This window comes from Macaca nemestrina, chromosome 2 (assembly GCF_043159975.1).
Source record: "Macaca nemestrina isolate mMacNem1 chromosome 2, mMacNem.hap1, whole genome shotgun sequence".
Classification (NCBI taxonomy): domain Eukaryota; kingdom Metazoa; phylum Chordata; class Mammalia; order Primates; family Cercopithecidae; genus Macaca; species Macaca nemestrina.
This window is the reverse complement of record NC_092126.1, coordinates 50,975,667-50,998,898: the sequence shown is the minus strand read 5'-3', so window position 1 is coordinate 50,998,898 and position 23,232 is coordinate 50,975,667. Positions and strand designations below refer to the sequence as shown.

At 36.6% G+C, this 23,232-nt stretch overlaps 2 long non-coding RNA genes across 14 annotated transcripts in view; one reads left to right on the top strand and one right to left on the bottom strand.

Annotated features, from left to right (window-relative positions):
- LOC105470039 (uncharacterized) overlaps positions 1–23,232 on the top strand; it is a 223,466-nt gene that overhangs the window by 110,438 nt on the left and 89,796 nt on the right. For 10 of the 13 annotated variants that reach the window (XR_011619784.1, XR_011619782.1, XR_011619785.1 and 7 more), the window contains one exon: positions 99–221. The exons of the other annotated variants lie outside the window; for them this stretch is intronic. This is a non-coding gene — a long non-coding RNA (uncharacterized lncRNA). The remainder of the gene's footprint in view (positions 1–98; positions 222–23,232) is intronic. 13 annotated transcript variants of the gene reach the window in all.
- Positions 17,370–23,232, bottom strand: part of LOC139361892 (uncharacterized) — a 123,718-nt gene continuing 117,855 nt past the window's right edge. The window contains exon 5 of the long non-coding RNA XR_011619793.1: positions 17,370–17,550. This is a non-coding gene — a long non-coding RNA (uncharacterized lncRNA). The remainder of the gene's footprint in view (positions 17,551–23,232) is intronic.

The window sequence follows — 23,232 nt, the reverse complement described above, 5'->3', positions numbered from 1 at the left end:
ACTAGAGTATTTATGAATTTAGTGTATAACAGAAGTTAACATTTCAGTTCAGCAAGAAATGATGTTTCTGTTTTGTTTCTGTTCTTTTTTTTTTTTAGAGATGAGGTCCTCACTCTGTCATACAGCCTAGAGTGTAGTGGAATGATCAAGGTCACTGCAGCCTCAAATTCCTGGGCTAAGTGATCCTCATGCCTCAGCCTCTCAAGTAGCTAGGACTACAGGTATGTGCCACCATGCAGGCTATTTAAAAAAAAAACAAAACATTTTGTAGAGATGGAGTCTTGTTATGTTTCTCGGGCTAGTCTCAAACTCCCAGTCTGAAATGATCCTCCTGCCTTGGCCTCTCAATGCACTGTGATTATAGGCCTGAACCACCAGCCCAGCCCCCAATGTAAAGTTTTAAGATTATTCACTTAGCTGTGTAGCTATCACCACAACCTAATTTTAGAACATTTTGGGAGTCCTAGCCGGAAAAATCAGGCAAGAGAAAAAACAAATGGTGTCAAAATATGGAAAGAAGAAGTCAAACTATCTTTCTTCATGGACGATATGGTTCTATACCTAGAAAACCCTAAAGACTCCACCAAAGGGTTCCTTGAACTAATAGACAACTTCAGTAAAGTTTCAGGATACAAAACCAATGTCAAAATCAGTAGCATTTCTATACACCAATAATATTCAAGCTGAGAGCCAAATCAAGAACTCATCCCATCTACAATAGCCACCAGAAAAATAAAATACCTAGGAATATATATCTATAACTAAGAAGATGAAAGATCTCTGCAAGAAAAACTACAAAACCCTACTGAAAGACATCATAAATAGCACAAACAAACTGAAAAGCATTACATGCTCATGGATTGGAAGAATCAAAATTGTGAAAATGGCCATGCTGTCCAAAGCAATCTATAGATTCAACACTATTCCTACCAAACTGAAAAATATTATTTTTTCACAGTATTAAAAAACAACTATTCTAAAATTAATATGAAACCAAAAATGTGCTTGAATAGCCAAAGCAATCCTTAGCAAAACAACAAAGCCAGATGCATCACATTTTCCGACTTCAAACTATACTTTAAGGCTACAGCAACCAAAACAGCATGATACTGGTACAAAAACAGACACATAGACCAGTGAAACGGAATACAGAATCAGAAAATAAGGTCACACACCTACAGCTATTTGATCTTCAACAAAGTCACCAAAAATAAGGAATGGCAAAAGGAATCCCTATTCAATAAATAGTGGTAAGACAGCTGACTAGTCATACAAAGAAGGATGAAATTGGACCCCTACATTTTATCATATATAAAAATTAACTCAAAATGAGTGATAAAATATTTAAATGTAAGACTTCAAACTATAGGAATCCTAGAAGAAAACCTAGGAAACACCATCATGAACACTGGGCTTGGGAAATAATTTATAACTAAGTTCTCAAAAGCAAATGCAACAAAACCAAAAATTGATATGTGAGACTTAATTAAACTAAAGAGCTTCTGCAGAGCAAAAGAAACTATCAACAGAGTAAACACAATGTACAGAATGGGAGAAAATATTCACAAAGTAGTCATCCAACAAAGGTCTGATACCCAGAATCTATAAGGAACTTAAATAATTAAACAAGCAAAACACAAAACCCTGTTAAATAGTGGGCAAAGGATGTGAACACTTCTCAAAAGAAGACATACATGCAGCCAACAAACATATGAAAAAATACTCAATATCATGAATTAATGCAGGAACAGAAAGTCAGATACTGCATGTTCTCTCTTATAGTGAGAGTTAAACATTAGATACTCATGGACATAAAGATGGCAACAATAGACACTAGGGACTACTAGATGGAGAGGGAAAGAAGAGGACAAAGTTTGAAAACCTAACTATTGGGTATTATGCTTACTAGCTGGGTAACAGAAATACTCATATTCCAAACCTCAGCATCACACAATATACCTATGTGACAAACCTGCACATGTATCCCCTAAATCTAAAATAAAAGTTGAAATTGCATTTTAAATTTTTTTAAAATTTAGTATTTATTTAAACAAGAGAATAAATATTTAGAAACTTTTCATCCTTTGTAAAAGAAACCCCATACCAAGAGCCTTAAGCAATCAATTCCCATCTCCTCTTCCCACTCCCACCCTCACTCCTAAACAAACCTTTATTGACTTTGGGTCTCTGTGGATTTGCTTATACTGAATTTCAAATAAATGGGACAATAAAATATGCGGCTTTTGTGATTTGATCCTTTTAGTTAGCAAAATGCTTTCAAGGGTCAGTTATGCGGTAGCATGTATCAGTATTCATTTCTTTTTATTTCCAAATTATGTACAATGTATAGATATTCTAAATTTATGTATAAATCAGTTGATTAACATTTGAATTGTTTCCAGTTTTTGACTATTAGGAAATATTGCTGTAAACATTGTTTATAGCTTTTTGTAAGAACCTATGTTTTCATTTAATCACCTGGGAGTAAACTCTGTGAGTCATATGGGTGACTTTATGTATAACATTTTCAGGAATGACTAAACAGTTTGTCAAAGCAGCTGCACAATTTTGCATTTCCACTAGCAATGTATGAAGGTTCTGATTTCTCCACATCTTGTCCAATACTTGTAATTGTATTTTTAATGATCACCATTCACTGAGGATAAGGCAATATCCCTTTGCGGTTTTGATTTGCATATTCCTATGACTAACGATTTTGAGCATCTTTTCATAATACTCAATGGCCATTTGTATATATTATTTGGAGAAGTGTCTAAAGTCCTTTGTCCATTTAAAAAAATTGTATTGTTGGGCCAGGTGCCGTGACTCACGCCTGTAATCCCAGCACTTTGGGAAGCCGAGGTGGATGGATCACCTGAGGTCAGGGGTTCAAGACCAGCCTGGTCAACATGGTGAAACCCCATCTCTACTAAAAATACAAAAAATTAGCTGGGTGTGGTGGTGTGTGCCTGTAATCCCAGCTACTTGGGAGGCTGAGGCAGGAGAATTGCTTGAACCTGGGAGGTGGAGGTAGCAGTGAGCCGAGATTGCGCCATTGCACTCCAGCCTGGGCAACAAGAACAAAACTCTGTCTCAAAAAAAAAAAAAAAAAAATTATAATAATTTGTGTTGTCCTGTTATTAAATTGTAGAAATTTCTTATATATTAAATTTGTTATTTTCCAGTTGTTTTGATGATAACCATGCCAGCTGATATGAAATGGTATTTCATTGTGGTGTTTTGGCATTTCTCTAATGACTAAAGATGTTGACCATCTTTTCACCGGTTTGTTGACCATTTATGTATCTTTGGAGAAATGCCTATTCAAATCTTTTGCCAATCCTTGGATTGGATTGTTTATTTGTTGTTGAGTTGTTGTTCTTTATATATTCTGGATAATAAGCTATTACGAGATATATGGTTTGCAAAAATTTTCTCTCATTCTGTTTGTTGTCTTCTCACTTTCTTGATAATTTCCTTTGAGACACAAAATTTTCTAATTTTGATGAAGTCCAACTTATCTATGTTTTTCTTTTGCTGCTTATTTTTACTGTCATACCTAAGAATCAATTGTCAATTCCAAATTCATGAAGATTTACCTCCATGTTTAGGTTTTCATTCATTTTAAATTAATTTTTGTATATAATGTTGAGTAGAATTTCATTCAAGTAACTTCAAATGACTTCATTGTTTTGAATGCAGACATTCAGTTGCTTCAGTATCATCTGTTGAAGAGACAATTCTTTCCCAATGGAAAGAAATCTCCACCCTTGTCAAATTCAGTTGGTAATACATGCATGGATTTATTTTTGGACTCTCAGTTCTATTCCATTTGTCTACATTTCTATATTTATATATGTATGTCAATAGTGCACTGTTTTAATTATTGTGTGTATGTACCACTTGCATTGTAATATGGACCATTTACATTCCATGTTAATTTGAGAATCAATTTTTCTATTTCTGTACAAAAAGGCTGCTGAAATTTTGATAGGAATTGCATTTAATCTGTAGATTCCTTTGAGTAGTATTGAAATCTTAACAACATTAAGTTTTTCAGTTGATGAACATAGGTTATCTTTCCACTTATTCCTTTTGCAATGTTTTGCAGTTTTCAGTGTACAAGTCTTTCACCTCCTTGGTTCAATTTATTGTTAGGTGTTTTATTCTTTTAAATGCTATTGTAAATGAATTGCTTTCTTAATTTACTTTTCAGGTTTTTCATGGATGGTGTATAGAAACAACTGATTTTTGTGTGTTGATCTTGTATTTTGTGACTTTGAGGGATTTATTTATTAGCTCTTGTAATTTCTGTGGATTCTTTTGGGATTTCCCCTATATAGGGTCAGTTCTGTGAATAGACATAATTTTACTTCTTTTTTTCCAATTTGAATGCTTTTTACTTTTTGTCTAATTGCCCTGGCTAAAACTTCCAATACAATGTTCAATAGCAGTGTTGAAAGCAGACATCCTTGTCTTGTTCTAGATTTTAAGGGGGAAAGTCTTTAGGTCTCTCAACACTGAGTATGTTAACTGTAGATTTTTCATAAGTGCCTCTTTATCATGTCGAGAAACTTACCTTTTAATACTGGTAAGGTTATAATTTTTTGCTTTCAACCATCGTATATTTTAAAGAACTTAGAGGGGAAAAATAGTCTGTCTACACAGATAGTTACCATTTCTGTGGTTCTTTCATTCTTAAAGTTATCACTTTCCCTCTAGTATCATATTTCTTCTCTCTCAAGATACTCCTTTACCATTTTTTTGGAGCAGATATACTGTTAGCAAATTATCTTAGGCCTCCTATATCTGAGAATGTGCTTATCTCACCTTTATTCTTACATATTGTTTTCTCTGAATATTGATAGTTCTTTTACTTTAAAAATATCATCCCAGTACCCTTGGACTCCATGGTTTCTAATGAGAAGTCCATTGTCATTTAAATCATTGTCTCCTATAAATCATATGTCATTTATTTCTGGCTTTAAGATTTCTTTGTTGTTAATTTTCAGAAATTTGATTGTGATATTTCTGGGCATAGATTTATTTGCATTTATTTTAGTTGAGGTTAGCTGAGCTTCTTGAATCTGCAAGTTTATGTACTTAACCAAATTCAGTTACGTTTTCAGCCGTGATTTCTTTGCTTTTTCCCCTACATTTTGATTTCTTCTTTCTTCTGGCACTATAACCAAACACATATTACCCCAGTTGCTGTTGTCTGACAGATCCATGAACTTCTGTTTAATTTTTTCAATTATTTTTCTTTTTATTGTTCCGAGTGGATAATTTCTACTAAACTATCTTCAATTCACTGACTCTCTGTCTTCTTTACTCTGCTATTGGATCTTTCCAGGAAATTTTTGTTTTAGTTTTTGTACCCCAGCCTTGAGGGACCTTACCTGTGGTAATAGATCTCCACTGAACTGGTCAAGCCAGTTTCTCCAGAGGAACGCTCGTAAAAAGGTACACCTCAATCTTTTTTCTTTTTTTTCTTGCAACGGAGTCTCGCTCCATGCTGGAGTGCAGTGGTTATCTCGGCTCACTGCAAGCTCCACCTCCTGGGTTCACATCATTCTCCTGCCTCAGCCTCCGGAGTAGCTGGGACTACAGGTGCCCGCCACCACGCCCAGCTAATTTTTTATATTTTTGGTAGAGACGGGGTTTCACCATGTTAGCCAGGATGGTCTTGATCTCCTGACCTCATGATCCACCTACCTCGGCCCCCCAAAGTGCTGGGATTACAGGTGTGAGCCACCGTGTCTGGCCTCACCTTTACTTCTTGAAGCTTGACTATAATAGCTTCTTTAAATTTTTTTCAGTTAATTCTAACATCTGGATCATGACAGGATTGGCATCTGTTGATTCCTGCTTCTACTTATGCTGACTAGTTTTGGATTGCATTTTGGATACTTAATATACTGTGTTATGAGAGTCTGGGTCTTATATAATTCTTATGGAGATTATTGAAAAGAGAGAGAGAGAGATGTTCATAGACTTGGAGATTTAAGCTAAAAGTACCAAACCACTTTCTGTAAGCAATGGTTCTAAGTGGGTTCAAGTTTCAGAGTTTGTAGTGTTGTTTGGCTGTCTCCCATGTGTTGCCATTCAGAAGCCACAGTCTGAGACCTTGGGGATGGCCTACCTATCAGTTCTCAGAGTCTTTCGTTAGGCTTATATTCATGCTTATGTAGCTCGTAGGGGAGACCCACAATTCAGACACAACTTTATGGAATTGCTTTCTTGAATTCTCCCCTCTTTACAGTCTTTGTGACACTTTTTGGTTCTGAAAGGCCCTGATTCTGCTCTTCTGTCTAGAAGGATAGGGCTTTAGTTTTCCCTCTCTGCTGTGAACATTCCACAACTGTGTCTGCCACTGAAGCTAAGTAGCAGGGTATAGAGAGAAAGAAAGAATGGGGATGTTCCCTCACATTCTTAGGACCACGGCCTGTCTTGCCAGAGGGAAGGGTTGCATTCCCGCAGGGTTTTAAATGCCTGCCCAGCTACCACTGTTACTGTTATCACCTCTGTGACAGTACTGCCATAGATTTTCTTGGGTCTGGGATGGAAAAAACAAAAAGCAAAACAGTCAAATTTTTATACTTTCCCCAGGAACTGACCCCAGGGACTCCTTTTCCTGCTGGAGACTAGAAATTGAGGTCTTCTTTTACAGCTTTCTGCCTACACTCAGTCCAGAATTTTGAACTTTGTGATACTTTTCATTCCACTGTGGGAGATACCAGAGGCAAAAAACAAGAAACTCCCCCTTAAATTGGTCTTACTTTGAGTACTCATTTCCTTATTTCATTCTACCTGATACCATTTAACATTTCGGAGTCTTCAGAGAGCTGCTCAATATATCTGTTTTAGTCATTCATTGTACTCAACAGGAGAGACAAGGTGACATATGCTTACTTTTATCTGAACTGGAGCCAGAATCTTAAATATATATTGAAAAGATTATATTAGATAATTTTTTATTTATGTCTATCTTATTTACTTCCCCCCCCCCCCCCATATATTGTTAGGCTTAAATGTCCTAAAGCATTCTAGGCAAATAGCACAAATAGCTTTTTTAAAAAGCCCCTCTAAGTATATTCCATTACCTCAGTTAGTATCTAGCCTCATTACTTCTTTATATTATTCCACTAAATTTTAAGTCAATTTTCTTTAGTTTGAACTATGGTGTATTATATCATTTTCCAAATAAAATGTTGCTTATAAATATCCAGAGGGATTAGAAAGTTTAATAACTCTATTTAAATAAAAATTATTGTGTGTATATATACACATTTTAAAATAATTACACAATGAAGGGAAAGAAAGCAAAATTTTAATAACTATTCCTCTCATTAGAGGAGCAGAACAAATTTTTACCTCTTGGATGCATGTTTACAGTTTGCTGAATATGCACTTCAAAATAACGTACATATATAGAATGTAATTTTTAGAGGAACTCTTACTTCTGATTGACCTGATATATACCCTAAAAGGTTTTTATCTTTGTTCTTATGGTCGTCATGTTAGAGAAGGTAGTTATGCAAACATAAGCAGGGTAGGAGAATGGCTCCCCCAACAAGGAATGTCAGGCAACTATCAGGTGATAATCAGCCAGTTGTTAAACTGTCGCTTTAAAATCTTAATTGGTTGCAGCCAGGGAAAGGCAGTCTCTAATAGCTAGAAAACACCTGAAGCTGGTGATCAGTAGCTTCCCAATAAGATCTCAGGAGTTGAGCAAGTGGGCTCAAGCATGTGCACTAAGAGGTAAAATGGTGGAGTTTAACTGGTACATGATCTACCTCTAGGAAAGCTTGACTGATAAGGAAGAAATGTTTCAAGTAAGCATGTGCACAACTTCAGTAAACACACTGTGCATGTGGCCTCTCCTAAGTGCTGGCAGGCTACTACGCATGTGGACAGCCTGCTTCAAGGGAAGAATCAGGGGAGAAAAAAACCCCTGCAAACCCTGGAACCATGCCAATATATAAAATCCCAAGTCAAGAGCTGAACAGGGCACTTGGATCTCTCAAGTCCCCTGCTTGGCCTTCTTCCAAGTGTTCTTTACATCCTTTCGTTCCTAGTCTAAAAGTTTTTCATAAACTTTCATTCCTGCTCTAAAACTTGCCTTAGTCTCTCCCTCTGCCTTAAACCTACTTCTGCCCCTCAGCCAAATTATTGCCTCCGAGGAGGCAAGGGTCAAATTTACTGCAGAGCTGTACAGATTCACTGCTGGCAGCAATCACAACTCATTATATATTTTCGCTTAATAATTATAGGCATACCAAAACTTTTGTGGGGTTTAATAAGAAGAATCAAGGTAAGTTCAGGTTTACCTGCTGAGTAAGTGTGAGAACACTAGGGTAAGGATAGGAATGGAGGCTATAACTCATCCTTGAAAATAATTATATATGCCTGTCACTATATGCCTTTTAAAAACAAAATTGAATAATAACTAAGCTAGTAAAGGAAGAGGTAAAGACTTTTTACAATCAGAAACGAAAAAAAAAAAAAAAAAAAGAACAGAAGAGCGTTATGTTTCCCTAAGGTGGATCTTTTTGTGGTAGACTATAACAAAGCAATAAAGGAATCGGCAATACTTGCATACCCAGTGGACTATTTAAATATTACTGTGACTGAGAACAAAAGACTTCCAGATTTCCCTAGCTCTCTTGTTTAAATCTATATGGGAATACAGATTTAGAGCTAAATGGAGCACAATCACACAGGGAGTCTTTGGAGGCTACAAGGACTATGAATATTGATGGGAATTCACTTCTGTTTTGTGCTCTGAACAAATGACAACAGAGTAGTAAACAACTATTTCCTTGGAGATGCAAATAGATTCCATAGGCTGTGAACTGAAACTCTTTCTCACTCAGATCTCATTCAAAGCAAACAGTGTATTTAGAAGGGTACACATACCCTAACAATTAGACAGGATATGGCAAACTAGAAACAAAGAAATGGAATTAATTCCAACTCCTTATAACTATAAAGAAGTTTTTTTTTCTCTCTCTCCAAATAAGCTAGAGATGATATTATTTCTGTTTCATATTTTTAAAAATAAATGAATTCATTCTTGTAAAGTTGCCTTTGAGTATTTAGCAAAATTGTCCTAGATCTGAACTCTACAAGTGCCATCTTTCAGAGCAATACAATATTTCCTGGAAGATTGTTACAAATGTCATTTTACTCATGTTGAAAAACTCTGTTTTCCAAATAGATAAATTTCTCTTTGGGGTCTGCAGAGGCTCATAAGTGACCTTCCAGATACAAGCTGCTATTGAGAGTTAAGGGGATGATCAAAAATCACAGTAGTTGATGCCAGACCTGAATAATAATATTCTAAAAAGGAAAATAGGATACTTTCTTTTTGCCTAGAAAAGGAGCAAAGGCTACGGTGTGGAAATTCAGAGAAGGAAAAATATGCTGAACCTGAACATGGATGAGCAAATTATCAGAAATAATGGGGTCAAATAATAAAACTGTCCTTATAGAATTTAGCACGACATCTATCAATAATTATTATAAAGCATTAACTTAAAGAACAATAGTTTGTAAAGAGCAGGAAAATTTAGGTCGTTCACAAAACATACAACAAAAGTAAATTTGTGTATTTCTGTGGGGGCATGGACATCTCAAAGTCCATTTTGGAATACCTGTTGAGTTCCCTGAGGGCGAGGCTATGTGTTATTTTTCTTTGTGTTTCCAGGATTCAAGTTAAACTGTAAATTCGTAGGCAAATCAGCAGTCTGTTTTAATGGAAAACTCTAAGATGTCAGTCCATCAGGGTGCTCAGATATCACTGAAAATGCAGCAGAATGGAAAAAGAAAATCTCTTTTCCTGATCTACTCTGAGGAAGACCATTGCATTCTGTTTGAAAACATTTTTCGTAGGTCCTTGGTGTAGGCAGTGACCTCAATGAGTATGTTCAAGTGATAAAAGATGACTGATTGCCTTCTCAAGAGCATGTTTTTTTTTTTTAAATTTATGTAGTTTATTTTATTTTATTTTTTACCTGAAGGGCTTTAGTGTTCTTCAGCAAAAGGCACAAGTTTTCCAAAGAGCAGAGTAACAAAAGAGCAAGCTAGAAATGGGGTTTAAATTCTATCACCAGTAGCTCTCATTTTCTTCATCACATGAGACTTAGTTTTCTCTCTAAATAAATATTTAAAACTATTCACACATTTGTTAAAAGAGGCAGCAAAGTGTTAGCCTCCTTGGGGCAGGCACCCACGTGATTCAGCCTGGATCTCTTTATAAATCACCATCACAGGTGCTACACAACGAATGCTATTTTTTTCCCATCTTGATACAGAATGTTCTTGCTAACAGGGAGTGAGAAAAGCCAGTACCTTTTCTCTATCCAAACATTTGAGAATTAGGTGCTAGATTTTACAAATTCTGTTGGAAACTATCAATTTCATCAAAATTTCCTGAAACATTCCTCTATACCTTCTGATATGGTTTGACTCTGTGTCCCCACCCAAATCTCACCATGACTTGTAATAATCCCCACGTGTTGTGGGAGGGACTCAGCTTTAGGTAATTGAATTATGGGGGTGGGTTTTTCCCATGTGTTCTTGTGATAGTGAATAAGATGCATGAAATTTGATGGTTTTATAAAAGCACAGTTCCTTTGCACACACCCTCTTGCCTGCTGCCATGTAAGACATGTCTTGCTTCCCCTTTGCCTTCCATCATGATTGTGAAGCCTCCCCAGCTATATGGAACTGTGAGTCCATTAAACCTCTTTCCATTATAAATTACCCAGTCTCAGTTATGTCTTTATTAGGAGCGTGAGAACAGACTGGGGCTGGGCACGGTGACTCACACCTGTAATCCCAGCACTTTGGGAGGCCAAGGCAGGTGGATCACCTGAGGTCATGAATTTGAGACCAGCCTGGCCAACATGGTGAAACCCTGTCTCTACTAAAAATACAAAAATTATCTAGGCATGGTGGCGGGTGCCTGTAATCCCAGCTACTCAGGAGGCTGAGGCAGGAGAATTGCTTAAACCCAGGAGGCAGAGGTTCCAGTGAGCTGAGATTGCACCATTGCACTCCAGCCTGGGTGACAAGAATGAAACTTCATCTCAAAAAACAAACAAAAAAGAGAGAGAGAAAGAGAAAGAGAGAGAGAGAAAGAAAAGAAAGAAAGAAAATAAAAGAAAGAAAAAGAGAAGGAAAGAAGACAGAAAGAAAGAAAAGAAAAGAAAAGAAAAGAAAAGAAAAGAAAAGAAAAGAAAAGAAAAGAAAAGAAAAAAAACAGACTAATAGAGCACATTGGTACTGGGAAATGGAGCATTGCTATAAAAAGAGCTGAAAATATGGAAGCGACTGTGGAACTGGGTAATAGGCAGAGGTTGGAACAGTTTGGAGGGCTTGGAAGAAGACAGGAAGGTGTGGGAAAGTTTGGAACTTCCTAGAGACTTGTTAGATGGCTTTGACCAAATGCTGCTCATCTCAGATTGAGATGAGGAACTTGTTGGGACTGGAATAAAGGTGACTCTTGCTATGTTTTAGCAAACAGGCTGGCAGCATTTTGCCGCTGCCCTAGAGATCTGTGGAACTTTGAACTTGAGAGAAATGATTTAGGGTATCTGGCAGAAGAAATTTCTAAGCAGCAAAACATTCAAGAGGTGACTTGGTGGGGGTGTTAAAAGCATTCAGCGTTTTGTATTCACAAAGATATGGTTTGAAATTGGAGCTTATGTATAAAAGGGAAGCAGAGCATAAAATTTCAGAAAATTTGCAGCCTGGTAATGTGGTAGAAAAGAAAACCCCATTTTTCTGAGGAGAAATATGAGCTGGCTGCATACATTTACATAAGTAACAAGGATCCAAATGTTAATCACCAAGACAATGGGGAAAATGTCTCCAGGGCATGTCAGAGGTCTTCACAGAGGTGCCTCCCATCACAGTCCTGGAGGCCTAGAAGGAAAATGGCCTTGCTGCTTTGGGCAGTCTTGGGATTTGGTGCTCTGGCTCATGTCTTCAAAGGGTAAAGCTCCAAGCCTTGGCAGCTTCCATGTGATGTTGAGCCTGCAGGTGCACAGAAGTCAAGAATTGGGGTTTGGGAACCTCCACCTAGATTTCAGAGGATGTATGGTAATGCATGGATGTCCAGGCAGAGGTGTGCATAAGGGGTGGAGTCCTCATGGAGAACCTCTGCTAGGGCAGTACAGCCGGAAAATGTGGGGTGGGAACCCCCACATAGAGTCCCCACTGGGGCACTGCCTAGGGGAGCTGTGAGAAGAGGGCCACTGTCCTCCAGACCCCAGAATGGTAGATCTACTGACATGCACTTGGAAAAGCTGCAGACACTGAATGTCAGCCTGTGAAAGTAGCCACAGGGTCAGAGCTGCCCAAGACCAAAAGACCATGGTAACCCACTCACGCATCAGCATGACCTGGATGTGAGACATGGAGTCAAAGTAGATTGTTTTGGAACTTTAAGATTTGACTGCCCCACTGGATTTCAGACTTGCATCATGCTCGTAGCCCCTTCATTTTGGCCAATTTCTGGAATGAGTGTATCTACCCAATCCTTGTACCCCCATTGTATCTAGGAGGTAACTAATTTGCTTTTCATTTTACAGGCTCATAGGCAGAAGTGAATTGTCTTGTGTCAGATGAGACTTTGGACCATGGACTTTTGAGTTAATGCTGAAATGAGTTAAGACTTTAGAGGACTGCTGGGAAGGCAGTATTGTGTTTTGAAATGTGAAAGGGACATGAGATTCGGTAGGGTCCAAGGACAGAATAATATGGCTTGTCTCTGTGTCCCCTCCCATACCTCACATTGAACTGTAATAATTCCCATGTGTTGTGAGCAGAACTCAGTAGGAGGTAATTGAATCATAGGGGCAGGGTTTTTCCTGTGCTGTTCATGTGATAGTGAATGTCTCACAAGATCTGATGGTTTTATAAAAGAGCAGTTCCTCTGCCCACACCCTCTTGCCTGCTGCCATGTAAGACATGTCTTGCTCCTCCTTCACCCTCTGCCATGATTGTGAGGCCTCCCAGCCACGTGGAATGGTGAGTCAATTAAACCTCTTTCCTTATAAATTACCCAGACTCAAGTATGTCTTTATTAGCAGCATGAGAGCAGACTAACACACCTTCCTTTCATAAACTGGGCTGTCTCTGCTGTCCCAGAGTTCTCTGTTCCTTCTCTTCCAGTAGCTCCACCTTGCAGAGATGCTGTCAAATATGCACAAGCTCTTATATTCTCAGTGTCTTCCCAAGATGAAGCCAAGTCCTGATGAGCTGAATCTAAGAGTTCTTTTCGTCTTGACATACTGGCAGCCAGCTAACCCAACCATGGCCCTATTTTCTCCAACCATTACTAAAAATGTTCTCTCTCTCTCTCTTTTTTTTTTTTTTTTTTTTGAGACAGTTTCACTCTTGTCCAGGCTGCAGTGCAATGGAGCAATCTCAGCTCACTGCAACCTCCACTTCCAAGGTTCAAGCAATTCTCCTGCTTCAGCCTCCCGAGTAGCTGGGATTGCAGGCGTGCACCACCATGCCCATCTAATTTTGTATTTTTAGTAGAGACGAGGTTTCTCCATGTTGGTCAGGCTGGTCTCAAACTCCTGACCTCAGGCGATCCGCCCACCTCGGCCTCCCAAAGTGCTGGGATTACAGGTGTGAACCACTGCACCTGGTCCATTTTCTCTTTAATTTAGTAAATCCACTTCTGTTTTCTCTGGCCTCTCAAAATTGCAAATATGCTCTTTGTAAAACTTCTGTTCTTTGTTAGATGCCTACTCATCCTCAATTACCTCACTGATCCTTCTTGACACTGGCTCCTCCTTGAGGAAATCACCTTCATCGCAGCTTCTACCAATGGACGGAAGGCTGTCATTCTCCCAAACCATATTTATATTCTGGTCTGTAGTTTTGGTCCATGTCTAAAGGTTGCTGGTTGAACCTGGTCACTCATTCTCTTCTCCTTCTTTGTTAATAGAATGCCTACTTTATAGCTGAGTCATAGTTGTCTTGAGTAAAGCTATTTCTCAGAATTCCTTACAATTGGGTGGCATGAGACTGGGTTAAGTATCTAAGGAGGTGTCAGCAGAAACAGTGTATTTAACTTCCTGAAGTGTCTTTAAAGGAAGAGAACTGACCCTTCTTCCCTTTCTATTATTGGCTTGAAGGTAGATGTGATGGTGGAGTTGGAATAGCTGTGACTTGGGGAATGGAGGCCACATTTTGCATTATTTGCATAAAGTCAAATTAACATGTCTTGGCTCATTATTGCATTTAATGAAATATGAGTCTTGTATTTACAATAATTAAACAACAATTTAAATCTTTACTGTAGTCTTTGGAGAAAATGCCAAAAAATGTTGAATTCATACAGCAGAACTTCTCATTTTTTATTCCTTTATGTCTTTCTCTTTCAATATCTTATATCCATGGGCAAGTCAGAATGGAGGAAATATTCTTCCCGTACCACTTGCTTAAGTCCCCAGATTTTTATAGAAATTGGCTTTATTTACAGGTAGAGTGAAGATAAGTGTTGTATTAGAGTGTGATGTTATAAAAATTCTTATTTGCAGACATTGTTGAATTCCATATAGTTAGTGAGTTAAGCTGGCATATATATTTCTTGTATCCAACACTAGGCAAGTTAGTAGTCCTGTATTACAAATTGCTTTTCTCTCAAAAGTCTTGTAAAACATAACACAAACTAAAGTTTAAATAAAACGAACTGCTGTACTTCCTTTTGACTCCTAACCATAAAAGCTCAGGAAAAATATATACACTTTGGGATATGGAACAGATAATTAATGGTTGCCTATAATTCTGAAGCTGAGCATGTTCAATCTGGGTAATTACGCCAAATCAGGCAGAAACACTATTATTGGCTTTTCAATGCTATTGTGCCACTGGGCTTTTTACCTTTGTTTTTCCACTTGAAATGAGACATGACACCATAATTGAATATATCCTGAAGTTGATGACAAACTTTGAAATATGCAAAAGTACTTTCCCCCTACTGAGTACTCACGAACAGTTCTAAAAGTAGCTGGGACCAATCTCCCAAGTCTAAAGATAACAATGTATTTTACGTGATCTTTCTAAATTCTCTTCTGGAGGGACACCAAATACCTTTATATTTGTAATTCCAATGTGAAGCTTTTAAAAATGCTTTCAAATCAACTTTTAACTATTTTATGGGTACTCTGTTCTGTTTGAGTGAGAGAACAGAGAATAAGGTCTGAGAACAAGTTGAAGAAGCAGAACATCCTATAATTAGAATTAATAATTAGAATTAGTAAGGATATGAGTCGTTTGGCCCTAACCCCAATTTTCAGGGAAGAACACTGAAACTCATTGAATTTAGGTGTTTTTTTTTTTTTTTTTTTTTTCTTTTTAAGTCATCCAGATTGCTTGTGGAGTATCAAGAACTAATATCTGATTCCCATCAAGGAGAGTGTGTTCACTACTCCAGGAGTTTTGGGTTTCAGAGTTCAATCTGATGTCAGCTATTTAACAAGAATTGAGAAAATAAACACTATTCAAACTATTTTATTGATTGATTGAGATAGGGTCTCACTCTGTAACCCAGGCTGGAGTGGAGCGGCACTATCATGTCTCACTGCAGCCACGTTCTCCTGGGCTCAAGTGAACCTCTCACCTCAGCCTCCTGAGTAGCTGGGACTATATTTTATAGTGTTGATTTTATGTCCATCATTTTAGCTGCAACATTGTTAAATAATCATAGTAACTTCGAAAACATGTGACACAGCAGTTGGGATAAGCTAGCCAGAGAGAGAGAGAGAGAGAGAGAGACAGAGAGACAGAGAGAGAGAGAGCGCAATAGAATTGTAATTTCAGTATCTTCCAAAAGTGGTTTTTGATCAATAAAACATGTATTCTTCATGATTATATTTTACTGTCAACATGGATATAGAGAAAATAGAGATTAACTCAAGACAGAAAGTACAAATTGCTTTTCCAATTACTCTCTTTTTTTTTTTTTTTTTGGCAATTTTTAAACCCTTATTTTTAAAAGAATTTTTGGATAAAGTAAGATCAGGTTTTTCTTCAAAGTTCTTCATTCAAAAGATTTGGAAATATTTAGATCAAGAGTGTAACACAACATAAAAATTATGTCTATCATTTCATCTGTTAAGTTTATTCTTAAAAGAAATTAAAGCTCTAGCTTGTGGAAAGAAGAAAAAGAAGCTAAAGTCATTGAAGATAAATCAAATAACCATTTCAGATGTAACATTGGTTTGAGAAAAAATTATTGTTTTGGATTTTATGCATTTTAACTTACAATGATGCTGAGACATCTAATTGAAATGGGCTCATAAGCAGGAAGAGATCTGGCTCATAATCTCATAAATTCTAGTTAGTCATTTAGATTGTGCAAGTGTCCCAAGGGATAGTTAAAAAGAGGACAAAGGGTCAAGAAATAGACCTCAGAGAATTCTCATGTTTAAAAATGAGATTAAAAATCTGAGAAGTCAGAAAAGAGAAATCAACACAAGAAGCATAGGAATTGAAAGGGTAGATGAAAATCTAGATAATGTAGTATTCCAAAAGCAAAGCAGAAAAGCAGCTTTGGAAGAACTACGGTTAAATGAGTCTGCATGGTGTTGGAATTCAATGAAGACAATTCCCCCAGTGTATCTGAGAGTCGCTTGGGCCTCCATGATGTGTCTCTCACTCCCACTTCCCTGTGAAACTTGAGAATTGTAACTTACTGATTTGCTTTGAGCCTCATCTCCAAAATTCTGGCATCATTCTGGGTCGAAATAAAGGATCACAAGTATGTTCTCAAAAGTGGTTTATCTTTGTTTACTTTTTGTTTAGATATGGTCTGTCCCCACCAAATCTCATGTTGAAATTTGTTTCCCGCTGTGGCAATGTTAGGAGGTATAATCTGTAAGCTGTAGAGCCTAATAGGAGGTGTTTGAGTCATGGGGCTTCACTCTCACGGATGGTTTGGTGCTATTCTCACAGTACTCAGTGAGTGAATTTTTTCTCTGGCAAGACCAGAATAGGTCTCTCAAGAATGAATTAGTCCTCCAAGAGTGGATTGTTATAAAGCCAAGATGCCCCTCGGTTTTGCCTATTTACACATGTCTACTCCCCCTTTAACCTTCTGCCATGTTGTGATATAAGCATGAAAGTCCTCAACAGAAACCAAGCAGATGCTGGTGTCATGTATCTTGAACTTTGCATCCTGTGGAACCTGTAAATTAAATAATCTCTTTTCTTTATAAATTTCCCAGTTTTAGGTATTCTGCAGTGGCAACACAAAATGGACTAAGACAACCCTAAATGACTGTAGACAGTTATATAAGGATGAATAATCAGCACTGAAACAATTTTATCTATAAGTAAATATGTAGATTGCTTTGCTGTTTATTCCTCTCCTTGAGTGATTATTTTCTTAATTGATATACTGACTTTTCCAATCTGCTTTCTTCTTTCATAGTCTATTACCCCAATGCTGCCAAGACTGTGTGCACGTTTTCATCTTAGATTTTTAGATATCAGGGGTAGCATGGGCATCACTACATATATAGCCTTATTTCATGGGAAAGAAGCAGATAAAAACAGGGTTAGTACTTTGCCAAAAAATACAACTAATTGGCTTCAGAGACTGGTATAAAGTTTCCAGAATGACATTATGAGTTAACTACAATTTCTCATATTTTAAGTGCATACTTTATACTGTAATAAGGACAGAGATATTTTATTAGAATAATGGCTAGATCTTAGCTTTACCATTACTGTGTGAATTTGGATAAGTTACTTCAGTTTTCAACCCCTCATTTTTCTCATATATAAAATAAGTATAATGATAGTACTTTTAAATATAGGGTTGTTATAAAGATTAAATAAATGAACACACATCAACTCTTAGAACAGTGTCTCCAAGTAGGAAGCAGTCAACATATGTTAGCTATATTATTGTTGTTATTGTTGTTGTTGTTCCTTGGTATATACAAAACAAACTTTGAGCCTCTTCTTGAGGAATGCATGCTACTGTGTGCAATTGATTTAACAAAATTTAACTTAAACTATGTTCCTAAGAAATTTATGGACTTAAAAATGTTTAGTTTGATTCACATGCTGCTATTTATTATCTAAGTACACTTGCGAAAGTCATTTAAATTCTCTGGGTCTCAGGTTCTTCTTTTGTAAAAGGCGGCAGAAAAAAAAATCTGTCTCATGAAGTTACTCTGAAGATCAAACAAATAATGACTATGAAAGAATAAATTATAAAGTGATATATATATGCAAGATGCTATTTTTCTTATTTGGCCCCTCATGGAACACTAAATCCAATGGAACCCTATCCCACAAAATTATTGCTTAAGATAGAATGCAGAAGCAAGTTGTGATAGCAACGTTTTTTTCTCTTGTTTATACGTACATGATTTCCTTTATTTCCTTGCTTCCCTTTCCTTCCCTTCTTTCTTCCTTTTTCCTTCTATGCAGTATTTTCAATGCTGCTCCATGCTAGGTCCTGTGCTATATATTCCAAATAATAAAATATATTTTCTCTCAAGAGATCTCATTGTCTAGTATGGGAAACACACTAACAAAAATGTAATAAATTATAAGTGCAACAATAAATACATGAACTGCATAGGGAGGTTTAGTGATATAATTATTATTTTTTAGGACTATGTTTTCATCAATTTGCATTCTCTTTTTATTACAAAATCTTAAAACAAAACAGAAGTTAAGTCTCAAACACGGAGTCATAAGTACCTTGGAATAACAGTTACATATTTAGGGTACTGAATGTATAATAAGATAAGAAAATGTAATAGTTGTCAGATAAATTGAGTTCATTATAGTTACATAACTTAATCTGAGCAGAACTGCAAAAGGAATTCCAGAAAACATTTCAAATGAGGCTTTAATCTTTTCTTTGCATCCTATCCTTATAGTTATTATTTTTTTTTTTTGGTTATTTGTGGTAATTGGGTCGTATCATAACCTTTTCCACCTTCTTAGCTGAGTCATCATTGAACACCTTCCTGTGTGCTCCAGTCTTTTCATCCACCCATCTGTCTGACTGCTCCATTCGTCTCCTGCTGTGTCTCATTCCAGTTGACTTCTAGCTCAACTTTGCTCCCACCCACCTCTTCCTTTTATGCTCCAATGCACAGTGAGCTCAAAATGGCATCAAACTGATCTCCCTTTACTTGAAGGATCACAACATCATTGCTGCAAAATACAGGAAGTTTCTAAGTTGATTCAGCTTTCTTGTCTTTCTGTCTGCTAGTTAAATGCCATTTTCAAAAGAATTCAAATTGCTTAATTCAGACTGTATCATTTTGAGTAACTCTTCTTTTGTGGAACTTGAAGATTTGTTTCTAGCTCTTCTCAGGTTCAATATCATATCATGTCATATTACATTCACACAAACTTACTGTCAGATTTACTTAAAGCATATTTGCATATATAATTCCATAATGAATTTCCAAAATAAATATTACCATACATAGTAAAAAATATTTGTGGGAAATAAGTAGTCAGAACTATACTTGAAACTTTTAAAAGCATATTTTTCTCTATAATGTCCTTGACCTAACAGGATAGTTATCAGCTTTTGGTTATTACGTCTTACTGAATTGACTAAATTCTGGGGAGAAGGAGGAAAAACATAACATAAATAGTTAGATAACAAAAGGCAGTTATGATAGCAATGGAGATATGCTTACTGTAATAATAACCAACATAATTGAGCCCTAAGTGCCATGCACTGCTTTAAGTGCTTTATGCATACCTATTCTCTTAGGTAGGTATTATTATTATACACATCTTACAAATGAGAAAACTGGGACCACAGATCATAAGTAACATGTCTGAAATGAGCTAACTAGTAAGAGGCCTTTCCAGGGTTTGAGCTCAGGCACTCATGTTTCCAGAGCCCACTCAACCTACAATATTAAGCCCTCCATCCACCTTATATATATTTTGCATAGAATCTAATAAATGAGCTTTTCCAGAGGCAATCAATATCCCGTGTCTGAAATATGTATTTTCATAGTAACACTCAAAAAAGCAAACTAAAGTCCAATAGAGCTTGCTGATGAGCTTGTGTAATCATAACTTGGTTTCCTCAGGAGGTTACATAATTTCTTTGAGCCTCAGTCTTCCTGGGTGTACAATGAGGAAAATTATAGGCTATCTTGTTGGGTTATTTAATGGATTGCATAAAGTACTAACACAGTGGGCACACAGTAAGCATCTAACAAATAGTAGCTATTTTTTTTTAGTGTTATTATCTACTGGTAAGTGAAATGATTTTAAATGGCAGTCTTTTAAAAATTCATCTCTTCTGTTTTATAAGTCCAGCATCATTTAGTTGTTTGCCGTGAAGATACTGAATTTAAGACCACAGGCTTTCAAGAGCAGCTCTTTCTAAGAACATCTGTTTCCAAATTTGCAAATGTGGAAATTCTTGTAGACGTTCCCAGTTTTTCTATCTCCTTTTGTTAAGTCATGTGTTTCCTGTGTGTTTTCTCATAAACAATTTAATTATTTCTTTTCTTTACTTTTTTTTTAACTGACACTTCTATCTTTTCTTGTGGACATTTTTGTCAAAAGACAAATGTTAATGAATGTCAATAAATGAATGCTACTAACACAAGATGTGTAGAAAAACCACAAAGTTACATTGAAATGTAGATACAAGGAATTTGTTTCTTGACTTGTGTTTGTATCTCAGAAAAACTAATAATTACAGCATATCATTGATCATTCAGGTTAGTGAAAAGAAAGTAAAAACTCAGAGTTAAATCCTCAAATGTCACAGGCCTAGAGAATTCACTATATATTTGGTACTATAAGAACACTGGGTAGTCCTAATTATGTGATAGAAGTTACAGCACACCCCAAGTATTCAGTACAAATTACATTCTGTTTTCAAGTAGAGAGAAGATACATATGTTCTCTTTCTACAACTTTAATTCAGATTGTTATATATAGCAAAATTTGAACTGTATTTTGCTAATATTTTCTATTAAAACAATACAAAAAACAGTTTGTCCATTGGAGAAAATAAAATTCATGTGTTTATAATTAATTCATGGATGGTTTCTGAAAAATTGCTTATGAAACTAACTACCTGATATCCAAGAAGCCTTTTGGCTGTTTAGAAGCTCTCTTCTTAACACAGGAAGTCATATTATTCTGAGGATAAACAAATGAAATTCCCCAAAGATTTAAAGCCAGTTCAAAAAGGTCAGATGGGTTCTAAGATTGGCAAAATCATATTTTCCACGCAGTTTAACAAATGTAAGGGTTGCTTTTTTTTTGTAAATGGAAATCCCTTAGCCCGTCAACATCCAAGTAAGTGAATATTAACATATAATTTAAATATTTAGTTTTAATTGTATAACATTATCCTCAATGTAAGAATCTTAAGTGAAGCCACCCACCCCAGTGACATGTTTGGAAAACTTAAGTTAACAAAAGAGGAAAAGGCGGGGCGCAGTGGCTCGTGCCTGTAATCCCAGCACTTTGGGAGGCCGAGGCGTGTGGATCACAAGGTCAGGAGATCCAGACCATCCTGGCTAACACGGTGAAACCCCGTCTCTACCAAAAATATAAAAAATTAGCCAGGCGTGGTGGCGGGCGCCTGTAGTCCCAGCTACTCGGGAGGCTGAGGCAGGAGAACGACGTGAACCCGGGAGGCGGAGCTTGTACTGAGCCGAGATCACGCCACTACACTCCAGCCTGGGCGACAGAGCGAGACTCCGTCTCAAAAAAAAAAAAAAAAAAAAAAGTGAAAAATCCAGATTTGTCTCGAATTCTCAAAATTCCTTATTTGAACCTTCCTAAATATCTAATATCTAATATACTAAAGGTAATATATTAGACCTGTATTTCTATTTTGCTTTAATAGTAATGGTGACTGTTTTTTTACTCCTTTACTCTAAGGCATGAAATCAATGAGAAATAAATGTATTGTGTGAGAGCTTTAGACTAGGAGATGCAGTTTTGTATTATTGATCTAACTTTGCCTTGTATATTATGTATTATATAACTTTAAAATGTAAACTTTCATTTGGTTAGTCTACTGGTTGATCTACATATGTTTTACATAATTTTTATAAATGTACCACAAATAATGGTCTACAACACACTTATAGCTGTGTATCCATGAAATTATGCCTTTTATTTTTTTGGCAAGGAGAAAATTATCGTCAGTGTTGTACCAACATTGTATTGAATAATTTGCCCAGGATTTAACTCTTCCTTTACTGTTAAGTTTATAGAAAAAAAAGGTCACTATTTACTGTCTGTTTCCTTCTTCAGTTTCTGTTTAATCTTTAGTGCCCAAAAATGTAGCCATTTCTCCTTTTTTCACAGAAGTTGAGATTATGGTTAACTATAACGTCCTACTTGCCACACAGCCCACCGTCTTCATCTTTCCCTACTTCCCGTGGTAATTGCCATTACTATCTTTCTTTTACACTATTACTGAGGATTCAATCACATCACACCTCTAGTTTTTCCTTCTATTTTTCTGGCTGTTGCTTCTCAATTTGATTCATTAGTTCATCTTCTGTAGCCCATAAAAGGCTCATGTTACACAGGATTTCTCTTCAGCCCTGTTTTTATTTTTAGTCTCTTTTTCACTTTAATCAAGCTCAACTTTCTCTAGGGTGTCAATGACTACATAAATTCCTGTGACACCCAATTTTCATCTCCATGTTAGATTTCTGTCTTTAAATCTATATATCCAATGAATAGTTGGAATTCTGTAACTGGAACTTGCTTCAAGTTTAACAAATTTAAAATAAATTTAGCACCATCCTTCTCAAACCTGACATTTCTCTCACACTCTCAATCTCAGTTAGTAACCACGCTTGGTTGCTTTGATGAGAAACCTGGGGATCATATGAGACTTATTCTCCCCTATTTATTACATCCAATCAATCACTAGGTCATGTTGATCCTACCCAGAAGAATTTACTGCTTTTCTTCTGACCCTTTGCCACCACCATCTTCACTTAGAAACACATCACCAATTGTCTAGACCATCGTAGTACCTTGTTTCCCGTCTTCCTCATTCTAGTCTTTTCTCCTTTCCATTCACTGTCTTTAAAGATCTTCTTCATCTGTTTCTCACCTGTATTTGGCATCAACTCCTTCCTATATATACTTTGAACTCTCAAAAGATTAAATTTCATGTACCTTTCAAAGAAGCCATGCTCTGTCACCCACCTTTGTAATGGCATA